The sequence below is a fragment of the Lutjanus erythropterus genome, chromosome 21 (assembly GCF_056507025.1).
Source record: "Lutjanus erythropterus isolate fLutEry1 chromosome 21, fLutEry1.hap2, whole genome shotgun sequence".
Classification (NCBI taxonomy): Eukaryota; Metazoa; Chordata; class Actinopteri; order Lutjaniformes; family Lutjanidae; genus Lutjanus; species Lutjanus erythropterus.
The window spans coordinates 14703256-14725169 of NC_139337.1; positions in this window are offsets into that span (position 1 = coordinate 14703256).

Below are 21914 nucleotides of genomic sequence, written 5' to 3' on the forward strand. Positions count from 1 at the left end.
CTGACCCAAGATAACACCTTTGTTTGTTGGCATTTCTTCCCATTGCTGCACCTAATTCATCAGGCGTTCGGACTGTGCTATTTATTCTCTATTAAACTCACGTGGCATAGAAATTCAGTTCACTTACACTACATCTGCCTGTGTTTCTAAGATCAATTTTATTAGTCATAACCTGAGATCCCTTGAGCAAGGCACTTAATCCTCCCACTGCTCCAGCAGTGTTGTTCAAAAAACACAAAATAAAAAAAATATTTTCCCCCAGGTTTGAATGTGTGATTCTGTATGAATGTTAAGCAGGGTGAGCAATAACACATGAGGAGCGAAACATTTTCAGATAAACACAAGTTGAAAAAAGCTACATTTCGGATGAGTTCAGCCTATAATAGTTCCCCGTTCTAATTACTAATGCCGATCCCAGTACACAGATAATGGTATTTATTCTCGTGGGGGATAATGATGGAGCTTCGGTTCATCAGTTCAGCGCAGTTGCCATAAAAAACATTACCACCTGCCATTAAATTGCTAGCAAGTGACATCTGCAGGCACATCTGGAGTTGAAAAGCAGTTTTGTTATCAGCACAGCATCATATAGCATTACGCAACATTGAGTTACCACCTACACTGAGTCCAAACGGGTGAATGAGGAAATCTGTTCTAAAATGAGAAATCAACAGCCTGAAAAAGCAACACCTTGCACGGTAATTGATGGAATAAAAATAAAACAAAGCTGAGTTTTGTTGACGAAGACACGGCTGGTCCCTAAAGTCCTTATTAGACTGCACTGCATTTGGACAACAGATGTTAGAAATGTTCAGTACTAGACATGCAAGATTTGACTTTTTAAAAATATGCCTTTACAAATAAGTTTTTTTTATAAGTACATCATTTTCGACAACAGATGACTTATGCAATAACTACAGTTTCACTCTGACAAGACAACTGCAGGGGATGGCAAGCAACCACAAAAAAAAACTGTTCTACATTTTGTCATCTTTTGGATAAACCACTGTAACCTGTTTATTAACCTAATGTTTGCCTTAACCCCAGGATTAAACATACACTGTAACTGCAAACAAAGATGATACTCTTTGTACTGCTGTCACAGCAGATTTTCAAATGACTTTCACCTGACTGCTGACAAATTCATAAGTTGATCATCATAACATTATACTGGAAACATGTATAAAAAGTGCGATAGCTTTGCTGATGCTGTCTCTCCTCGTCACCAGTGTGTTTGTGTTGCTGTATGTAAATGTGCTTGACAGACATGCCCTGAAGGTAATGATATAGTTGTGTGTGAAAAAGAAACTGACATGGAATTCATTACAATGTTGTATGACTATGACTGGCAACCAGCAGTTAACTTGCCAGACCATGAAGATGTCTTCTGGCCAGTGAGGTGAGATCCACAGATAACATTACACTCAACGTTACTGCACCAAATTACTTAATTTTTCATGAATTAAGTAATTTTATTGATCATGAGTGAAGTATTTTGCAAAAACACACAAAAGGATGGTGCTAATACTGAATCACACTGTATAGTTAACGCAAATAACTGCAGGGGAAATTCTGTCACTTCAACAACCAGATGATTAAATTGCAGAGATTCATTTATACTGGAAGCTACACAAACTATGACAAATATTTTCCATTTAATCATATAGGTATATATAGTACAATGTAGTCTTCTGCAGTAGTTAAGCCAGTCCCTCCAGTTTTACCCCTTAGTGACGAAAGGCCCCTGGCATTTATATTAATAAAAATAGTAGAAGATGACTGCGAAATTATCTTGGTCTCCCAGCTTCCTGATTATTATGGTGTTATTGCCAATCATATGTATAGCGGAATGGGTCATCCTCTCACCTCCAAAGTAATTGAAAAGGTCTCTATCTTTCTCCTGCCCTGGTCACTTTCCTATTAGCCCCACACTCTGCACTGAAATGAGTCGTCAGGCTTACCAATTGGAATTACCTGGGACAAGACATTACCATCATTGGTAGAAATATTAAATCGTCATAGTTTTATTAATAAAATGGTTCGTGGGCAAGGTGGTGGTGGTGAGAGAGAGAGGCAATAATGATATTAAAAGGTATGGTATGAGGTGAGTTTGAGTTCATGGTTGAAATAATGAGGGTGTTAGGTGAATTAATATTTTTGGGTCGGGAATGTGAATCCATGAATGTGAAAGGTAGCTCTTATGAATTCCTATCCACCAAATCTATGCATATTTTAAAATGTGAGATGGCTTGGCTAATTCTCTGAGGAAAATATTGCTGTAATATTGAGACGACTCAGCTGCACATTGCATTTTTTATGCTACTGACTAATGTAGCCATTATTAAATGTAATTGTGAAAGTTACACTCTCTCAAAGGGTTCAAGTTTAAGTTCAAGGGAGTGGGTATTATAATACATGAAAAGGGAGAATTATTATGCTGCAAAAATACACAGGCAGAATCAGATCATTCTGCTGTACCATTTATTTTTATGACCATGATTCAAGTTCTTTAAAGTGCACTATCTTCCTATGAAAAGGAGAAGACAGACGCACTATTGACTTTTTATCTCTTGAGCATTTTTTCTTCATTTTACACTGGCTCTCAGTCAAGGAAAGGCACATCAATGAATAACATAACTCTTTTGTGTTTAAATCTACATTTGCTGACCTCGAAACTACAGTTAAAACAGGAAGATCATAAATTATTCAATTATGCATCAATGCTGTTATTGAAATTGCCTTGTAGGGTCAATGCATTGTGAAAAATTGGAACAATACTGTAAGCAGCATATGTATTATGTATCCAGTGGAAAATTTTATGGGCTGCACCAGAGAGATTTGGCACGAGGATATAAGAGGAGAGAAGAAGTGTGTGTGTGTGTGTGTGTGTGTGTGTGTGTGTGTGTGTGTGCACGCTTGAAGGTGGGGGTGGTCGGGTACAGGAGGAAGTGGGAGCAGGTTATGGGATTTTAGATTTGAGGACTGCAGCAGCACAAGGGCAAAAGGGCAGCACTGACCATATTTGGAGGTAAGCAAGTAGCCAGCCAATCATCACGGATTAGGAGGCATCACGACCTTCAGCCTCCAGCGAGAAGTAAAATCCTGGAACAAATAGTGCATACGTACACATAAACACACACAGACCTTCTCTCTGAGACACACATTAGTTGAGAGTAAGGACAAGCTGGTAAAGAAAGCCTTGGATTTGCCACTATAAATCCAGCTTATGGACGAATGGCCACCACAAACAGAGAAAATGCCTTCGCAGCAAAATCACAAATGCTGAGGGCTAGAAAGAGCAGGAGACTCTGTTTTGGACTTTGCGGGAGGGAGTGATAAAGACTGGGGGGAATGACAAAACAGAGGTGGCGTTTCAAGGAAGAAAATAAACAAATGTGGTCCAGGATGAGAGAGGCCAGGAATTTTCTTGCCCACCTTCTGTTGAGCCTCCTAGTTTGGAATCATGCCACGGCCTCTACAGGTCTGGTTCCACCTTATGGTCCCCATGGTGACGGAGGAGAGAACATGTGGATATTTAAGACGATGCTGGTGGTTCTATAATAATAAAAGGCACACTGATACCTTGAGTTAAATGCTAACATGTTAATGTTTAGCAAGTTCAATGTTTACTGTGTTCGCCATTTTAGTTTAGCATGGTAGCATACTAACATTTGATAATTAGCACTGAATGCAAAGTACAGGCAAGTGATTGGAATACCATAAGTCCTGCAGGTATTTGGTCATAAATCAAAGAAATTATAATTTTGACCTGACAAAGGCACAGACTGAAAAGCTAAGGGATCACCAATGTTACTCTAATTCATTGTCATGCAAAGACAGATATTTCATTTGATTGTTTCGGGGGACAATAAACAGAAACATTTCTCAAGAGCATTTTCTCAAGGGGACACCAAACGTGTTGCCCGAAGTACTGTTGTACTTGTAAAAATCCAGAATGCCATGTAGTCTTTTTAGTGTAGTGTTTGTTTTAAACGTCTTTTTAATCTACAAAACAAATTATACATAGAATAATTTAACCAAGTATCCTGTATCTTAAATTCACATCTGACATTTCTAACAAAGCAAACCACTTGAAAATCGCTTAATTATTCAGTGAGTTTTGATTATTATAATTAAAAATAGCCCTCCTGTTTCCATAGGCATACATGCATTTGGACATGAAGATACTTCATCTGGGAATCAAGTATGTCTGTACAAAATTTTGTACCAATCCACAAAGTAGATGTTGAGCTATTTTTCAGGGTTAAAGGTTCAGTAGTAAAAGAGTTTATTGTTAAGGCTCATTCCCACATTTTGGGAATACACACTGAACCTTAAAATAAACTTTCTGTCCTTTTTCAGTTGACGTAATGTCAGAATTTTCCTTCCTCTTCACTGTATCTTTTTTTGAGATCACACTGAATGAGGGAAATCCTCATTCGGATCTGATAGCTGCCGACCTGCTAATCCCATTTTGATTAGCCATCTCTTAGCATCTTGGCCACACCTGCTCGGACACGCGCCACCACCCCGCCCCCTCGTTAGTGGCAGAGCGCTCCATCATTAACGAGACGCCCAATAACCACAGTGACCTGGTAACACATTCCCAAAACATTCCATCAGTCAGTAGAGCATGTGCATAAGATCGTTAACGGAACGTTCATTAATTACAAGGCGATGGGATTGGCTGGGTTTGGGGTCGCTGTGGCACTTGAGATGATAAAGGATATGGCTAATGTGATCAGTCATTAGCATTTAACAGTAGGCAACTTAGATGAAACAAGCTTTATAATCATCTCATCGCAAGAGAGGGTGAAGTGAGAGGAACAAGGTGATGTAAATATGCAAAGTTCTGTAGGTGGAAAGTACTTAAAGGAGAAGGATGGGAGGAAGAAAGCATGGGAGTAAAAAGGAAGAAGAGATCAAGGAGAGAAAACCAAAAAGCAGGGAAGGGAAGGAGAGAGGGAAGGAGGGAAAGTTAATGAGCTCAACATCTTTTTATTATTCTACCTTCTTTGCAGACTTTAATGTTCTTTACAGGTCTCTGGCTCAAGCAGTTGTCCTTCTTTTTATCGCATACTGAAAATGCAATTAGTGTTTTCAATTTCCTAAGCCCTTCTTCTCCACTCAGTCATAAAGCGAGACCAGGTAATTTCCAAAAATGTTTCTTCATAAACATAATTGGATGACCGCTTTCACATTAAAAAATAATAATATGTTTCACTTCAATGTAAACTGTATGAGATCGAAATCTGCACAAGAGGAGTGAAACAAAAATTACACAGTATGCTCAATTGACATTGACAAAAACCAGTTAATTAAAGTATTTAAATGAACATTAGTATTCAAGGACATTTTTCTTACTCATCCACTGAGTGCAGGTCAGTCAGTAACTCTCTAATGGATGCATTGCATAAGTAGCACATAAGCATCTGGTGAGCATCTTCCTCAATCTGTCTGTTTTCAGATGTTTACTCTGCTTCTGAGAACACCTTCCTAAATAGACCTAATTTTTGAAAATACAACTGTAGCTCTCTCTTGTTTTCTTATGTCTATGTAATGTATTTCTTTAATACAGTCAGTCACAAGAATTTATACTCAACCCAATCAGTCTGTTATTATTATTTCACCTTATCAAAGACATAATGTACCAAAATATGATTGGCAGGGGGAAAAGACGGAAATGATTCATGAAACTGACATAATTACAACCTTGGCACATAAGTGCCAGTTAGAAGCAAGTCCACTGGTCTGCAAGTGTGAAAAACTTAAAGGGATAGCTCGGATTATTTGATGTGGGGTTGTAAAATGTAGATAGCCAGGGTATTACCTTCATAAGATGCTGGTTAACATTCCCCCATTGGGGAAGGAAGGAAGGAAGGTTACCAGCACAGAGGCTAAGCAATGTACTGCTGTCAATGGGAAATATTTTGAGGGTAAGCAATTAAGGAGGTATTTTAGAGTTATTTGGAGTTATTTGGAGACAGCCTTTTCCTAACTAACAAATTGAGGCGGTGGTAAAGAGACAACTCCTTTGTTTTGTGAGATAAAATGACCGATTTAACCCTTGGAGTTTGGTTTGTTTATATATGACAGCAGTTTCCTCTCAAAAAAGGCTGTCTGGCCACGAAGTAAAGCAGCAAAAAATATCCTAAATATAGTGTACACTGGTCTAAAATACCTTTTGTTGCTAACCCTGCCCACAGCACTTCATTGTCTTTTTTTCCCAATAGTGTGTGGTTGGCCTCTTTGTGGCCTTCAGTGAGACTGGCTCCACCTGTAAAGGAAAATACAAAAGTCATTCAGTTGACTCTCACTCTTCCAGCCAACTCATCTCATGGCCTTGTTCGTGCCGTTTTTGTCTTTATATTGTTCTTTTGCTGGCTGGATATGCTCACCACCATGCATATACCTGTCCAACCTTGCAACTGACACCTACCAAATGGGGAGTTAAAAGCAGGTGCTGTGCGTAAAGGAAAGTCTCCCTCGTCAGTACATCACCCCGCAAACAAAGGGTAAATGTCCATAGCGTCTAGCACGTCCCCCATCACCCATGTTCTTCATGATTGTACCTGTGAGAATTTTATAGGCGCAAACTCAGTTTCGTACCAAGCAGAAAATTACTGTGACCACACTCCGGAGCTGAAGCCTTTGTCCTGATATCACAGCATATCTGTCAGATATGATAAGACTAACTCGTACAAAGTTGTAGGTCTTAAAGAAAGTTAAGTCTTACTTTCTTATAAACTGCATTAGAGAACCTCAAGCTGGTTGGGACAAGCGATCTTACAGGGAGTAAGGGTTTGTATAGACTCTTGGACTTGAGCTCAAACCCAAACACTGTATGTTTCTTCAAAGGTTCGAAAAATGGAGTTATAAGATTAGCTGTTAAGTTAATTTATGATCTTTGATACAGGCTATATGCTATTTATTCTGTATCTCATGACTGCAATGTCACTCATTACTCATCTTCGACCTTATAGATGTAATTTTATAATGATCTGTCAGAATCAGAGAAGGGAGAGCTTAAGTCATCAACAGTTTTGAATCATTTTCCAGGAAAAGACAAACTCTGAAATACCATTAAAAATACCTGAGGAGGTTTTTCATTTTTGAGCCAGATACTGTTGTTTGACTTAATTGGAGCACTGAATGTGGATTATTTCTGTTCCTAAGCAACTCTGCCATTTTATTTCAATTTTTTTTTTTAATTTCCCACACACTCGTACCACAGACAAAATACAGAAAAAAATTTTGTGATACAAGTCAGTTGCTGACTTTATTGACTGTATTAATATGAATATCACGATCTGCCTCAGGATATATATTTATTCAAGAAATGCTTCAAAAATAAATATAAATACTAGGGACGCAACAATACCACTTTTTTCAGACCCAGTATGAGTACTTAATAATGCCAATAAAGTTCTTACAATAACTTTTAAAACATGTTTTATTTTCATTTGATGCTCACTTTCTAAATGTAACAAATCACTGTTGCTGTTTCCCGCTACAAGTGTAACCATAGTTACTATACACATCACACTTTTAGGTTATTTGTAGTGAGTTACTTTACTGATTTTGTGTTCCTTATTAAGCTGTGCAGTTTACTGTATATATGATATATATCACTAAAATAATTTCACATTATTATGGATTTGCAGAAAGTTAACTATTATAAATGATGATATATATGATAATTATTTCATTATCATTTACAGCATTTTAACTAGTATTTTAATTTGACATTTACCTGTGTAGTATTTAAGTTTCTTCTTCATGTCTCTCTTGCCTAAGAGCTAATTAGTTCCTACCTGTCATTGTTTAGGGGGGACAGGTATGAGTGTGGTGCCATGTGTGCAACAGTTTTGTTGACCCTGAGTGAAGTTGCGTGTCCTGTGCTGTCAGGCTGTTTTGATGAAGAATAAGTGCACAAAGTGAAGTTGTAACAGTTTATTATTAAGAAAAGAGGGTTACAGACTGGAGGCGGTGGTGTTTTTTTTTTCTTCGTCTTTGGATTAATTTGCAGACGCATTCATCTAGTTTAACTCGCCAGGACTCGTTGGACAGCGGCAGACTGCGGTCTGCAGGTGGTCTGCATTTATTTCAGTGGACTTGCATGGACTTTTATGGACAGCTTCCAAAGTCTCTGCGGTCATTAATGGATAATGTTGAGGACGGTGAGTCTCGCGGATTTTGACAACGCGTCCAAAAACAGAAGGTAAGCGTTAACAAACACCTTGAACTCTGCATCATGGCGGCTCTTCAGATGTTTGTTTGTATCGCTTTTCGTGACGTGGTATCCTGTGTGGGCTATCGGAGTAGTTTTATGAGTACTAGTACGTGAGGACAGTGATGCTGGCTTCCCTAACAAATACACAGCAAAAACACTTTCAAAAACAAAAAACTTTGGACCCCATACTTGTCATGAGACTGTATTTATTCTCCGCGTCCTCTAATTTGTAAGCAATCATGTTGTTTAAGAAAGACATAATCACTGTTTAGCTTCCAGCAACGCTGATGTATAAACAGAAACATATCACAGGCATCAACACTATTCTAAAAAACAGCATCCACTGAATAACATTTTATTATCTGTGCAGTATAATCATATGAAAGGATGCAGCCCACACATGAACATAATCATTCCTGTAATGAGATAAAACATCAACTTGATTGGACCAAAATGCCATTCATTCTGCCAGCACAGAGCCCAGTCTAATCCTGCTATTTTCATTGTGGCTTAAATGTACTTGTTTTACACACATAATGCAGAGAAAGACATAGATCCAGTAGCACACGCTGAAAAACACTGAGTAAAAATTTACTCGGTGTGGGTCCAATATAGCACTTATGCAATACTGTGTTGTTTTTTTCACCCAACACAGGGCATTATGACCCGGTGTTGGTGTTATTTTTGCATTACTGTTGGTTTCTGGATCAAAACAGTCCTTTTGATGGGTTTTCCACCTCGAAACACTGAGTAAAATTAACCCAGAAATGCATCAGTTCTACTGTATGCAGACCCCATACTGAGTCAGTTTTAACTCAGTATTTTATATTGTTTTTACACCACAATTACCAGTTTTTGTTTGTTTGTTTTTGTTTTGAACAAGTGTAAACCCACTAAAAATTAGTGACTACTTTCCCATTGTGTTGGATGAGTTTTCCCTCTTAGTTTTCTTTTTCCGATGCGCAAAGCTGAGCCTCAACTGGAGCATCTGCAGGAGAGCAGAGAGGAAGACGTTCTTAAAAGTATGTGCGTGCTCAGCTCTCACTGCTTTTGTAACTTCTACCGAAATTTCTGTGGTTTAAGCGAGCCAGAGTGAAATGCATTGTTGTCGACCCACTTTGATTTTGCATCAGCCCACATCCTCCTCCTCAAACCCCCCCCAGAACAAATGCAGATGCAGTGGTATGTAAGAAGTTTGTCTGGAGGTAAAGTTACTGCAGCTAATAAGCTAACGGCAACAGAAAAGTAGGTTAGGGTTTAAGTCATGTGTTTTAGGGATTGCAACGTCTTTGAAATTATTCTGATGTTATGTTTGAGAGAAAAAAAAAACCCATCCCTGTGAAATTTGGAAAAAAGTGGTGCAGCCTGTGTGTCTTTCAGCATCAGTTTTGCCTGAAATGTAATCACTGATGCAGAATAGCTGAATATAAGCATAATCGAAACTAATGCAAATGAGTCCTTGAGGTAGAAACTCCAGTGATTAATTTGAGACATAAATGCCACCATCTCCACTTGTTACTGAGGCTATGGTGAAACATGTGAAGAGCATTTTAAGTGCTCAGTGCCACCAGGAAAATTCAGGCCATAGTCAGCTGCAAATTTCTGCCCAGCGTGTGCCAGATACGGCCTGTGAATGTGAAGAACATTAATTTGAGTTGAGAGAAGGAAACCTATTGAGAGTGTGGCTGCAGAGTTGAGAGGACGGACGGGAATGAATAGCAGACGTGTGAACTGAAGAGATAAGGTATCTGATCTCTATCGGTTGTATTACTCCTTGCTCTGCCCCTCTTTCTTCCTCTCTTCTTCTGCCCCTCGCCCATTCCTTTAGGCTCATTTAGTTAATTAAGGCCATGAAATGTTTCAGAAACCAATTATGCTGTGACATTATTAAAAGACCACCCTTCCTTGTAAGTGCAGATTGTGTCTGTCTCTTGTCTTCCAGGAGAAAGGAAACTTGTCTGACCTAAGCGGTCACTGAAATAGGGTTCGGATTTATACAGTGAAATGCAACATCAGCAACTTTAGGCTTCCTTTGTCTGTTTTCTTTTTCACCTCACTTGTGGATCCACACTATCTTTTATTACTATATTACTTGAAAACTCTTACGTGGCAGTGACAGACCTCGACATTCTTTGCTGCTGGATTTTCTATTAGCGATAAGAAGGGCCTGATACAGATTACAGACAATTCACGGACACTGATAGGATCTGTTGTTAATTTTGCGGGAGTGGATGGCAGGTTGAAACCAGAGACTGGGGACTATTAAAGGACCAGTATGTGAGATTTAGTGGCATCTAGTGGTGAGATCGTAGATTGTAACCAACGGAATATGGCTCGCCTGACCATCCCTATTCAAGTCACTGTACATATTCTTGCTTATTAGATGGCTACTTGCTAAAAAAAAAGTCCATAATTTGACACAAAATAACAATTAAAAAAAAGTTTTTTATTGATTTAAAAATTAGTTTTATTGCTCTTCTAGAATAGAAACAGTCTGTTTTACATAACAGCTGTCTGGTATTCAGAAAGAACTGACCTTAGAATGCTGTAATTGACCAATCAGAATCGAGTTAAAAACTAAGACATGTAATGATTTAAGATAACAAGAACACAACAATTCTTATTTTCAGTTGATTATACAACAAGGTTATCATAGTTGACTAATATTAAACTAAAAACTAAGACTGGGTGGAAAATTATTTTGGATAACTGAAATGATGATGATTTTGTGTGCTTATGAAACTTAACTAATTAAAATAAAATGAAAATACAGCTGCAAGCGGTAATGATCAGGCTCCAAGCAGGTTGCAGTTGGATGCTTGTGTACCAATTATACATGCATATAAACAACTAGAACTAATACTTAAACTAAGAAAAATGTAACTAAATATTGTAAACAATAAAAACTAAACTGAACTGAGCAAACTCACACTGAGGAATGAAACTAAACTGAACTGAAAATGAAAAATGAAAAAATAAAGATGAAAACTAATGAAATTTACAAAACTTTAATAACATAACTTATGAATCATACTTATGGATATTGTATTCCATTCCTGCCATATTCTGCCAATAAATCCCCCTAAATCTTACACACTGGACCTTTAAGAAATCCTCCAAATACTCGCCGAGACCGAATGGGGAATCCATCATTAATATTATGCATAGTTATGGATGCACACAATAAAGTTTATTAGTCTGGTTGCACTACAGGGACATTTTATTTCCTCTGCATGATATCAGTGATTTCAACCATTAAAATTTTGTTTATGGTTTCTGCACACAAATTTTCCCTTTTGTGTTTAACTAAAAGGATGGTGATACTGTCCTTCGACTAGTGCAGTGGTCGGTATAACAGTCACGGCCAAAGTTTCACAAAGGGTTACAGATACCAAATATTTTTCCCAGGAGGTCAAAGTCATAACCTATCCTACTCTGCTTCTGATTGGCTAGTACTCGTTGCCTTCAAGTGTTGGTTTGGTTTAGGGGCGAGGAGTGACTGGTCAGTGTAAATGTCTTGTTTTCAAAGTAAAACTGCGCATTTAAGAGTGGCCTTGTATTGTGACCAGTCCAAGGCAGACCTATGCAATAATAATACAGTTTAATCAACATCTCTATATACCAGATCTTTCAGGTGGATGAATTATCTAACAAATTTGCTGACAAAATATGAAAGAAAAAAAGCTTTTGTGTGCACAGAAGGAGAATTAAAGTTTATATTAGTTTTACTATTCATAAAAAATGGGAGCAAAAAAAAAAAGTGAAATGAAAACTAATACAGTACAAATACAATAAAGTTCAGTACAATTTTGACATCTCTCCCTCTTAATATCATCAATAATAATCCCCATTTAAGAAATTTGAGTGGGCATTGGATAAGATTTTATTCAAAATAAAAACAAGACACTGGGTCATTGAAATAGAGAATAGCTGCTAACATGATATCTTACCATACTGATAAAATGTATGTGAAAAGACACCTCCCGTTGCATCCAAGGCTTTTCTTACACACAACGAGCACTGTGGTTCATAATACTCCTTAGTTGTTTGCAGAGCGAAAGAAAACAAGTGTACCAAGACAGGGATGATTAAGGGAATTTGCTCACGCTAATCAACATACTGCATAAGTTAGTGATTTGTACAACATGCATAGTGATTTGTATTGCAGTGCTATGATATGTTTGAAGGGAGAGAAGCAAGGAGAGCCGCACAGAAGTGCAGATGTTGATTTTCCAACTTCTAGTGCTATTTTGAGAATATGCAAATAATCCCTGGAACGATTGACACCAAAGGTCGTTAATTAACATAAGTCAATTCCACTGTGCTTCTTTTGGGAGTGAAATGTAGCAGCATTCTTCCTCCTCTGTCAGTACACACACACTTGCGGTACACAACAAGCAGCAAGGGCAATAAGTTGAGAGTGATGGGAATTATTATAGATTTCAAATGCTATACACACACATTACATACATATGTTACATGGCTGCAAGATATTTTATTAATAACCAGTGCTTATTGATAAAAGTCTGCTGAACAATTCATTATCACAACTGTTCATTATGTTTAGAGTCATGGGGGACTGGAGACTTTCCCAGTGGTGTGAGAGGCAGGAAAAGACAGTCGATTTAAAAAAAAAAAAAAGAAAAAGGAAATTAAAAGACCGTTATTGTGAGCTACTTGCAATGTGCCTTACATCTCCGTGCTAACGTTGTGATTTGGTTGAGGTGAAATCACATATTTTAAGCAGCATCTTCCTTTCCAAGACTTAAAAGTTGACACTTCAGTTGAAAAAAAGAGATCTTCTACAGTTGGGGAAAGTATATTAATTTAACACCTTCTTGCTCTCACTGTTTACAGTTGAGATCCCAAATGCAGACACTGAGGCAGAAGAAAAGGAAAAGGACTTAGCTAAACCAGCGTTCAAATTAACAGGCTTATAGTCAGGCATGGGAAGGCAATCCAAAGATGCAAACAGATCTAGAGGGACAAAATCTGATACAGGTGCAGAACACAATGGCTGAAACAAAAATACAAAACACTTACAAAACAAGAAAATGTCAAAGGGAAAGAGCTGCAGGCTATTCCATCAGTGTGGACAAAAGGAAAAGCCTGGCTTATTTTCATATGTCTGGCTAATGTAAGTGAGAGACCTGTTTCATGACCGTGGCTGAGCAATCGCTGCTCAATAACCACGATAACTGATACCACTGAGCTAGCTCGCTCTGTGGCAGGGTAACTGTCGAGCTTAATTTAGCTTTGTGTCAGAGAAATCCTGACAGGCAGAAACAAAATCGAAAATAGACAGTTCCATCATCTCATCCCTTCTGTCCATGTAGAAACACAAGTTCAGACCTTTTTCTATGTGATCAAGCATGAATTTACATGTTTAATTTAGTTCCAATGAGCCTATTAACTAAAAAAAAATAATAAAATCATGTCTTTCAACTTTTGCTATCTTCAAAAGCCAGCAGTTTTTTTTTACACAGAGTGAACCTGTTTATTTAGAAGTTTTTAAGATGTTATTTATTCATTTGTTCAAGCTGTGAAGACCAAAAAAATTTCACAGTTTGTCCAAAGTCCAAACCATGTCCTTCTGCTGTGTTCAAATTTGTACTTTAAATTTCTTTATTTCTACTTCGGCTTATAATTTTTACATTTTTCAGCTTCATGCCCAGTTCCTGACTTTCAGTGCCAATGAGCAGATGATGCTTCTAAATCAAATGGACTTCCTATGAATAAGTTGAAGTTAGTTCAGGCCAAACTTTTTCACTTAAGCGCAGACTTTGTGATCACCCTTGGAATAACCCCCCTGGTGTAGTCAGTTCATGGTGTTTTTCTGGGGGTTGTACAGTCATTCAGGAAATGCAGCACACATGTAAAGGAAAAGTGACTGATATAAATGTATAGAGACTTCAGTGGCTCTCTACCTATGGGCTCACTTTTTTAAACTGTGATAGAGTCAAGCTGTGAAGTAATTGGTCTGAATGTCACATTTATTACAGGGCTTGCAACAGTGATAGTGCAGAACAGACCACCTACGTGTTGCTGACATTTCCAGATCAGATCAGGTATGGTTCTTTAAGATATAGTTTGTGGTTTGTGAAAGCAAAACATTTGAACATCTCTGCCAGGCGTTTGTGTGTGAGTGACTAAAAGTTTCTCTACTCTTGCATACAACTGGACCTATTAGCGTAATTTTTTTTTTGTGCACATTTATGTCCGTCCCGTGGTTGCGGTGATTTACAATTTTTGCAAAACCTTGAAAAACCTATATAAAACCTATATATAACCTATACCGACTGCTGACTCCTCACTCTGTCTGTTGTCCAGGTTGTTAGGTGTGGAAGAAGGAACACGCAGAGGAAAAGAAAAGCACATTATTCAGGTATTGTCATTAAGTCAAAGTTACTCATCCTCTAGTTTTCACGTTAGAGATGTTAATGCTAACGTTATGTTAGCAAACACCTCTGCTAAAGGCTCTTATTAGCTGGAGTGTTGACAGCCTTCTTTTAGTCTAGTACTAAAATATTTTTTTCACGTCACTACCAGCTTTGAACTCTGTAAGAAGAGATTTCAGGTCATTGAAAGTTTACTGCAAGGAGTGTTTATGTTTTTTGGCAAGCTGAACTATGCGCCATGGAGTCATGGAGAGCTATCATATTTAGTTGATAACATATGACATTGATAATGTGGGCAGGTCTTATTGCCTTTCTCATGGCAGACACTTTAACTTGTCAAACACAGGTGTAACTAATCACATTGATCATAGCTGCATTCAGGTGCGGAGGTTGGGGCTGTGGTGGTGTGAATGTTGGCTCACAGGCATCACTTAGACACATCTAAATGTAAAGAAGCCAGAATTAATGTTTTTACTTACCTCTGTGCTTTTGCTGATATGACAAATCAAAAGGTTTCCTGTTGGAAACTCGACTATCAGTTCAGACAGATGTCACAGCTAACAGACATAAATATCACCTTGTCTTCAGGGTCGTAAGATTTCCGTTTACTACAGGTATTATCTGCATATTTACAGTATGTCCACAAATTGTTAAGAAGATTATATTTTCTGCCTTGGTCTGCGGTCATAACCCAGTACAGTAATAGAAAGTAATAGGCTTATCTATGCTGAAATGAATAAACAGTGAATGTCTTGCTCTGCCTAAAAGTGCCTGAAGAACTTTCTCCCTAATAACAAAGTGTCGTTGACAGTTCAAGTGTTTTGATATTTTAGACACGCGAGAGGCAAACTGACTAGGCTGTGCACTTTTATTGCAGGATGGAGCTTTCATACTGTAGTTTGTGTCAGTCGAGGTTATAATAAGCCTTACATTTACACAGCTCTACTATATTATATGTAGCATAGCAATTAGAATTTGTGGATGACTTTACTGTTTATGTCCCATGGTATGTTTATAATTATTTGAGGTTATATTTGCCATTGAATAATTTGTTTTTTTTTTATAGTTTATCTCCCAGTGACACTAACGTGTGTCTACACAGTGCTAACAATGACTTTACATATTACAGTGGCACATGGACTGAATGTATTGTACTAATACGTTTGATTGCACTTGCAGTTCAAGATACAGTTTACAGTACCTTCAAAGCACCTCAGTCTGCAACATGTAAGTTCTTTTAATCAAATATTGTAGCTGTACTTGCATTATGTTAACCCTCAATAATAAACAGTCAATACACTGATCAGATATTCTGCAAAATTTATCAATGAAAAACAGAAGGTTATCTTGATTCTATTCTAGTAAGTTGGTGGCGATGTTAACTGTTTTCACCTCAATTTGAGTTGAGTTGTGTGTAATGTTTATGGGAAATGCATGTAGTTTGTAATTTGAATGAATAAATATACAATAATTTTCTAATCCTGTAGGGTTTAGCTGGTTCTGTGAATTTCTTTGAGGACAAACTCAATTTGGCATTTGTAACATTTTTGTTTTTAATTGCCTGTTTAGTGGCACAGAGTTCACCCTGAAAACTGACGGTGTTAAAATAAAAAACTAATACTATGTATATGTGCAGGTATCATTTCCACCGACCACTACTGCTCTAAAAACTCTGCAGATGTCCAATCAACAGAAACTCTGCATCTTTCGGACTGACCAAGGCCATCTAATAAGGTAAGGACACTGTTAACCAGCAAAACATCTCTTCAGGAAAATCAGAAATGTAAAAACTCTGCTAATCTCACTCATTTATTAAAACCACCAATTCACATTATTGCACTGCTGCATTAGGGTGCATGCTGGGCTTGGTGTGTTATATTAAAAGGGTAAGTGTGAGTGTAAACTGGTTTTAGTTATAATGTATTAAACAATTAGAGCAGGGGTTTGCAAAGTTTAGATGACTGCGTGCCAATTTAGGGAGCCAGCATATGATTGGGGGCCTCAAAATGACATTTAACAACTTCTTAAGCACTGAATTTGCCTGTTTGCAGCTCAGGCAGATCACTTTATCTGTACCCCGAGGTCCGAAAGAAGAGTTGATAAAATTTTTACTGACACTTCCCCGTCAACTACTGTTTCTTTTCCACCTCACTTTCACTTTAAACCGTTGAGTCCACTGAAACACAAGCCTTAATGACAGATCCTAATCCCTGCAACTCTCATGATGTACCATTTAGTTGTAGTGAAAAAATCATAATTTTTTCAGATAATACAATTGCAATACTCTTCACAATTGTTGAAATGATATTTTTCATTCTTTTTTTTGCAATTTTCATTTTTTACTAAAAAAAAAAAAATAATAAAATCATGGTGATATTTGTTGGATTCTATACCAAATACATTTTCATACAACTGTAGAACAAGATTTGGAGCATCTCTGCAGCATTACTGTACTTCATTTTAATGCTGTTCTGTTACTAATTTTACCTTTATCAAAAAATGCAGCCTCTGCAGTTTGGATATTGGCCTTATTGTGCTTTCGATAATATTTAGATGAATTGTGCAGCCCTGCCTAGTTGCCATGCAACCTGTAGCTTTCTACAAGTTGTCATTCCTAACCTGTCAGATGCTTTTTGGAGGGTTTGTCGCAGTAGCTGAGTAGTGTATTAAATTAAGGCTATTGGAAGTGAAAATATTGAAATGGAGTAATGCATTTCATGTCAGGTTCAGGGGCCGCACAGGGCTGCTGTCGGCCCATGTGCTGCATTTGAAAACCCCTGGATTAGAGATAAAGAAAAAAGAAAGTGAAGTGTTATTTTTCCCCATCTGTGTATGTAAATTGCGATGGAAATTATGTGAGCTATGTTTAGGAATGGCATGAGAATTAATGAGTGTTTGAGGTTAAAGTTAAGATAGCACCGTGTCTGGCTTAATGCACAGTACGAAAACTGGCAGTTGTAATCCCATCCAACAAATACGTAATATCGTGCAGGGGTATTATTTGTGAGATAAGCAAAATCTGGTAAAACCCTGAACTACTATTTTAAAAATAACCCCACATCTGCTTGCTCTGGAGTCTTTGAGATATTGCTAGACCTGTTTAAATTTTTATGTGTGAGCTTTCTTTGACCTAAAGAAGGCGTTTTTTTTCTCTCTATGAGTGCTATGTTTGTATCATTTCATGTAACTATGTGCCCTTCCCCATGATTTAAACACAGCAGGACTTGGTTTATATCGTTAATTGTCCAAGTTCTTCCACTAAATGCACCAGAGATGGTCATTTAGACAAAACCTGCTAACTACACTTCAGAAAAGTAGAGCATTGTGTCATGCATAAGAAACTTCCCTTCTCCTTTTATTGTTTCCCCTTACTTGAGACGCCTGAAACAAATTAAGTTTTTACACCAAATAAAATGGGTACTTTTATCCGACTCTGTGATTGAGTTTGCCACAATAACTCAGTAAAAAAAGGAGCGCCTGATGAAATTGTGGAGGAGGGATTCTTGTGTTGCTTTCTTTTACTTTCTCCACAGCAGTGAATCACTCTATAGACCACTCCTGAATTCCTCCCTGGGGTAGCAATTTGGTCACATCATTCTCAACCCTCCAGTTTTATTGGGTATTTCAGCAGTGAATTCCCTTTTCACCTCAGACTGCTTACATTGTTTATTCAATCATTCCCTATCCAGTGTATATTAAATAGAGTCCGGTGTTTTAACTTTATTGAGAGGCAACTATGCTGAGTCAGGATCTATTATAATGCACATTATCACAGTAATTTCTGCTCATGGAAAAGACAACAGATTCCTATCTTAGTCTTGTTCAGGTCTCCCTGGAGAAACTCTACTTAAGAGAAGTGTTTAGCCCAACAGACATTTCCTCATATTGCTTGTGAGAGATAAATGTGGCCCCTTTTCTAATGATCCCACAAACGGTACGTGACATCACCTCAGAGCCTTATTTTCTCTGTCCTACGGTGGATAGATAACAGCAGGAAGGGAGGCAGCCAGGATAGCAGCTGTCTGGGAAAATCACTCCTCTCTCACAAGCGCTTTACTTAACAAAACAACCTTCCTCGGGAGATTCATCACTGCTGCCGACAACTTTTTTTTTGTTCAAAATCTCTGGGCCATCAGTCATCACTGTTTTTTTTTTATGAGATGAATGATGGCTGTAAATTACCATGCATGACATATTGACAAACCCATTTGCAGTCCTTGTGGAGAAAGAGCACTGTCATACAGCAAAAGGCATGGTGGAGGGGTGGATGGTCTAATCAACGGACAGAGGAGGGACACGCAGGGAAAAAGAGAGAAACAGACAACAAAAAAGAGAGAAATAGGGAGAGAGGGGAAAAGTACAGTACATAAAGAACCTTGTTCTTTGACATATCCCTGACCACAAAAAAGAAGTCAAACTTGATATTGTGGCTCAATGGATGACAATTTTGGTCTGTCAGTAGCCCAGTCTGCCACTTTTGTCCAGGCTGAAATACTTCAACAACAACAACTGGCTGGATTGAAATTCTGTACAGTCATTCATAGTCTCTAGGTGATGAATCCTACTGACATCGGTAATTTCCTGACTTTTCCTCTGGCGCCAACGTGAATGAGGTTGACATTACGGTTTTGACTGAATGTCTCCACAACGATTGGATGGATTACCATTAAATTTTGGTCCTCGACAGGATTAATTTTAATAACTTATAACTAATGACATTCCCATCAGCCTCAGCGGTACTTAAATGTCCGAGATACATAGTCTTACATGTATTAATTTCTTTTTATTGCCAATAAGGGAATGGATTGTAATGTAACTTAAAAAATTAGACCATCTCCAGCTTTCTTGGTTGCCTGTAACAGCCTGTGGACGTCTTTTGTATGTAAAGGACTTACGACAGGTACTCTGGAAAAATCCAAAGAATGTGACATTTATGCCCATTCCCAACTGCCTTGCATCTCTTGAGTCTCCATACTGTTTGTGTAGCTAATGATAGTTTAGATATAGAGTCTGCTAATAACAAATGACCTCCACCGGCTGCAATTATGAGCATACCTTTACTTACCCTTTCTATCAACACAATGCCAGTCAATCATGTTCAGCCTTGTGCTCGTCATGTCGCGTCCTGACGCTCAGGATACTCCCGCGCACTGATGACTGACTGTACTTCATTTAACAGTATCATTAATAAAGATTATCATCACAGAGCAGCTCGTGTTGCTGTAAACTGTTAAGATGGACATATACTTGGAGCTCCGCTGTAGATTTGTGTAGCATAGGCGTTTTGATTTCTAGCTTAGCAGTAAAATTCACCAACTCACCATGACGGCAACAAACTTACATGATGAAGCTTTATTGTGTTTTAGCAATATTCCAGTTGCAACAGCGGGAGGCCCGCCTTTTTATATAACTGAATATGATTGAGTATTTATGTTGTTTGATTCACTGTGATATACAGAGTTGGGATTGTGGTAAGCAGCAGTTTTGCAGTGGACATCACTTTTCAAGATGTGTGTCACGGAAAAGAATAAGATAATGGAGCACTGCGTCATGTTGTATTTACTCTGATCAATCTCCAGCCACACCAGAAACTCGTAGGAGACAACAAGCTGCCACTCACAGTCGTGATGTGGTATCTTTGTGACCGCAGTAGTCCTGATGTGCAGGAACATCTTTAGCTGTATAATCTAAGGCGGAGCTATAGCCACATAGGTGTGGTGTTATCCCTTAACTCAGAAGTATATATACAGCTGTAGTTGTGTTGTTTTGCCTGTTTCAGTCCTTTTTTAGAGAACTTGAGAACATATTACTTTTACAGTATGTGATATTCAAAAGTATCACCCCAACACCTAATATGTGCCCTCATCTTTTACATGCAGGCAAAACTATACCAAGAACAAAGGGATATAGTAGTAAATACTGTCTACTGTTGTCAGTGGTGGCTGATAATTTAATAAAATGTGTTTGACCAGCACCGTTAATGATAGCACGTTTACTGTAGTAGCTTCATTTGAAGAAACAAGTGAGGCGTCACCACTGATGGAGCTGTCTGTTATGAAATTTCTATTTTCATTCTCCTTTTTCTTCATTTAGAAAAATGATCCTCGCAGTAATGATAATCACAGATTATGTTCTGGACAGATGACAATGACTGAGACATGACTGAGACATGATAGTGACAAATGCACACAGCTGGATATGGAAGGCAATTTGTCATTATGAAAACACGTTATTTCACCAGCGTCTGAAGGATATTTCTAGATTTTTTTTCCCTTATTCATGTAGAAAAAAACCACCACAATGAATCACCATCATTTTAGTGGGAAATAATAAACACAAAGAACAAAACCAAAGGAACTGTCTCTACAGTTCAGAGGCAGAAACAGACAGAGGGATGCAAAAAGGGGAAAATATAAAACATGTTTAAGTGCTTGGGACTGAGGTTTAGAGTTGTTCATCCATCCACACAGGGCAAAAAGAAGACCAGCAGATTTCCTATAAACCAATTGTTCATACTAGGAGAACTTCTGGTGTGTTCCATTTGAACTGGGAAGTTTGAATATATGAGTTCCCACTTGGAAATTTCAACTGGAACACCCCCTGAGGTTTCACCAACCCTGACCTCAAAATCCAAGACAGCTACAGTAGTGAAAGCTGTTTATTAGCATTTTTGTCTTTTTTGTCTCGTTAAATCAGTTGTACCGTCCAAGTTCTTTCTATCGACGTGTGTATTGCATTGTTATCAAGCACACAAATGTTTTTTACTGATTTGTCGTACTGGAACGTGGTCAACTTAGGTGTGATGTTATTCATCAATATTTAAAGAATTCCTCCGCGGACATAACGTTTCTCCCACATTAAATACTCGTAGAGCTAAATAACAAATGTAATGTCTTCATATATCATGGATGTAAGTCCATTGACCCGCACAGCCAAATCCAGCTCTGATCCCTCGAAGATTTAGAAACTTACTTGAATACAACTGCTGCAGATATGCTCCCCAAACAGTTAAGCTTGTGCAGTCTGGAAGCAATAAAACTGAGATATGCCAAGCTGATACCCAAGAAGAGTTAAAGTGCATAATCTCTGACAGATGTCTCTTCAGTAAGGATAGGTTTTTCAATAAATGTGTAACTGCTGAAAACACTTTTTCAACTTTTAATTATCTATTATGAGGTGTATTTTTGATTATACAATAACCTAAAGCATGTTCTCTGGACCCCTGTTGTGTGTCAGAACAAGTTGAGATAATGAGTTAATGATTATGTAACAAAAGTAGTATA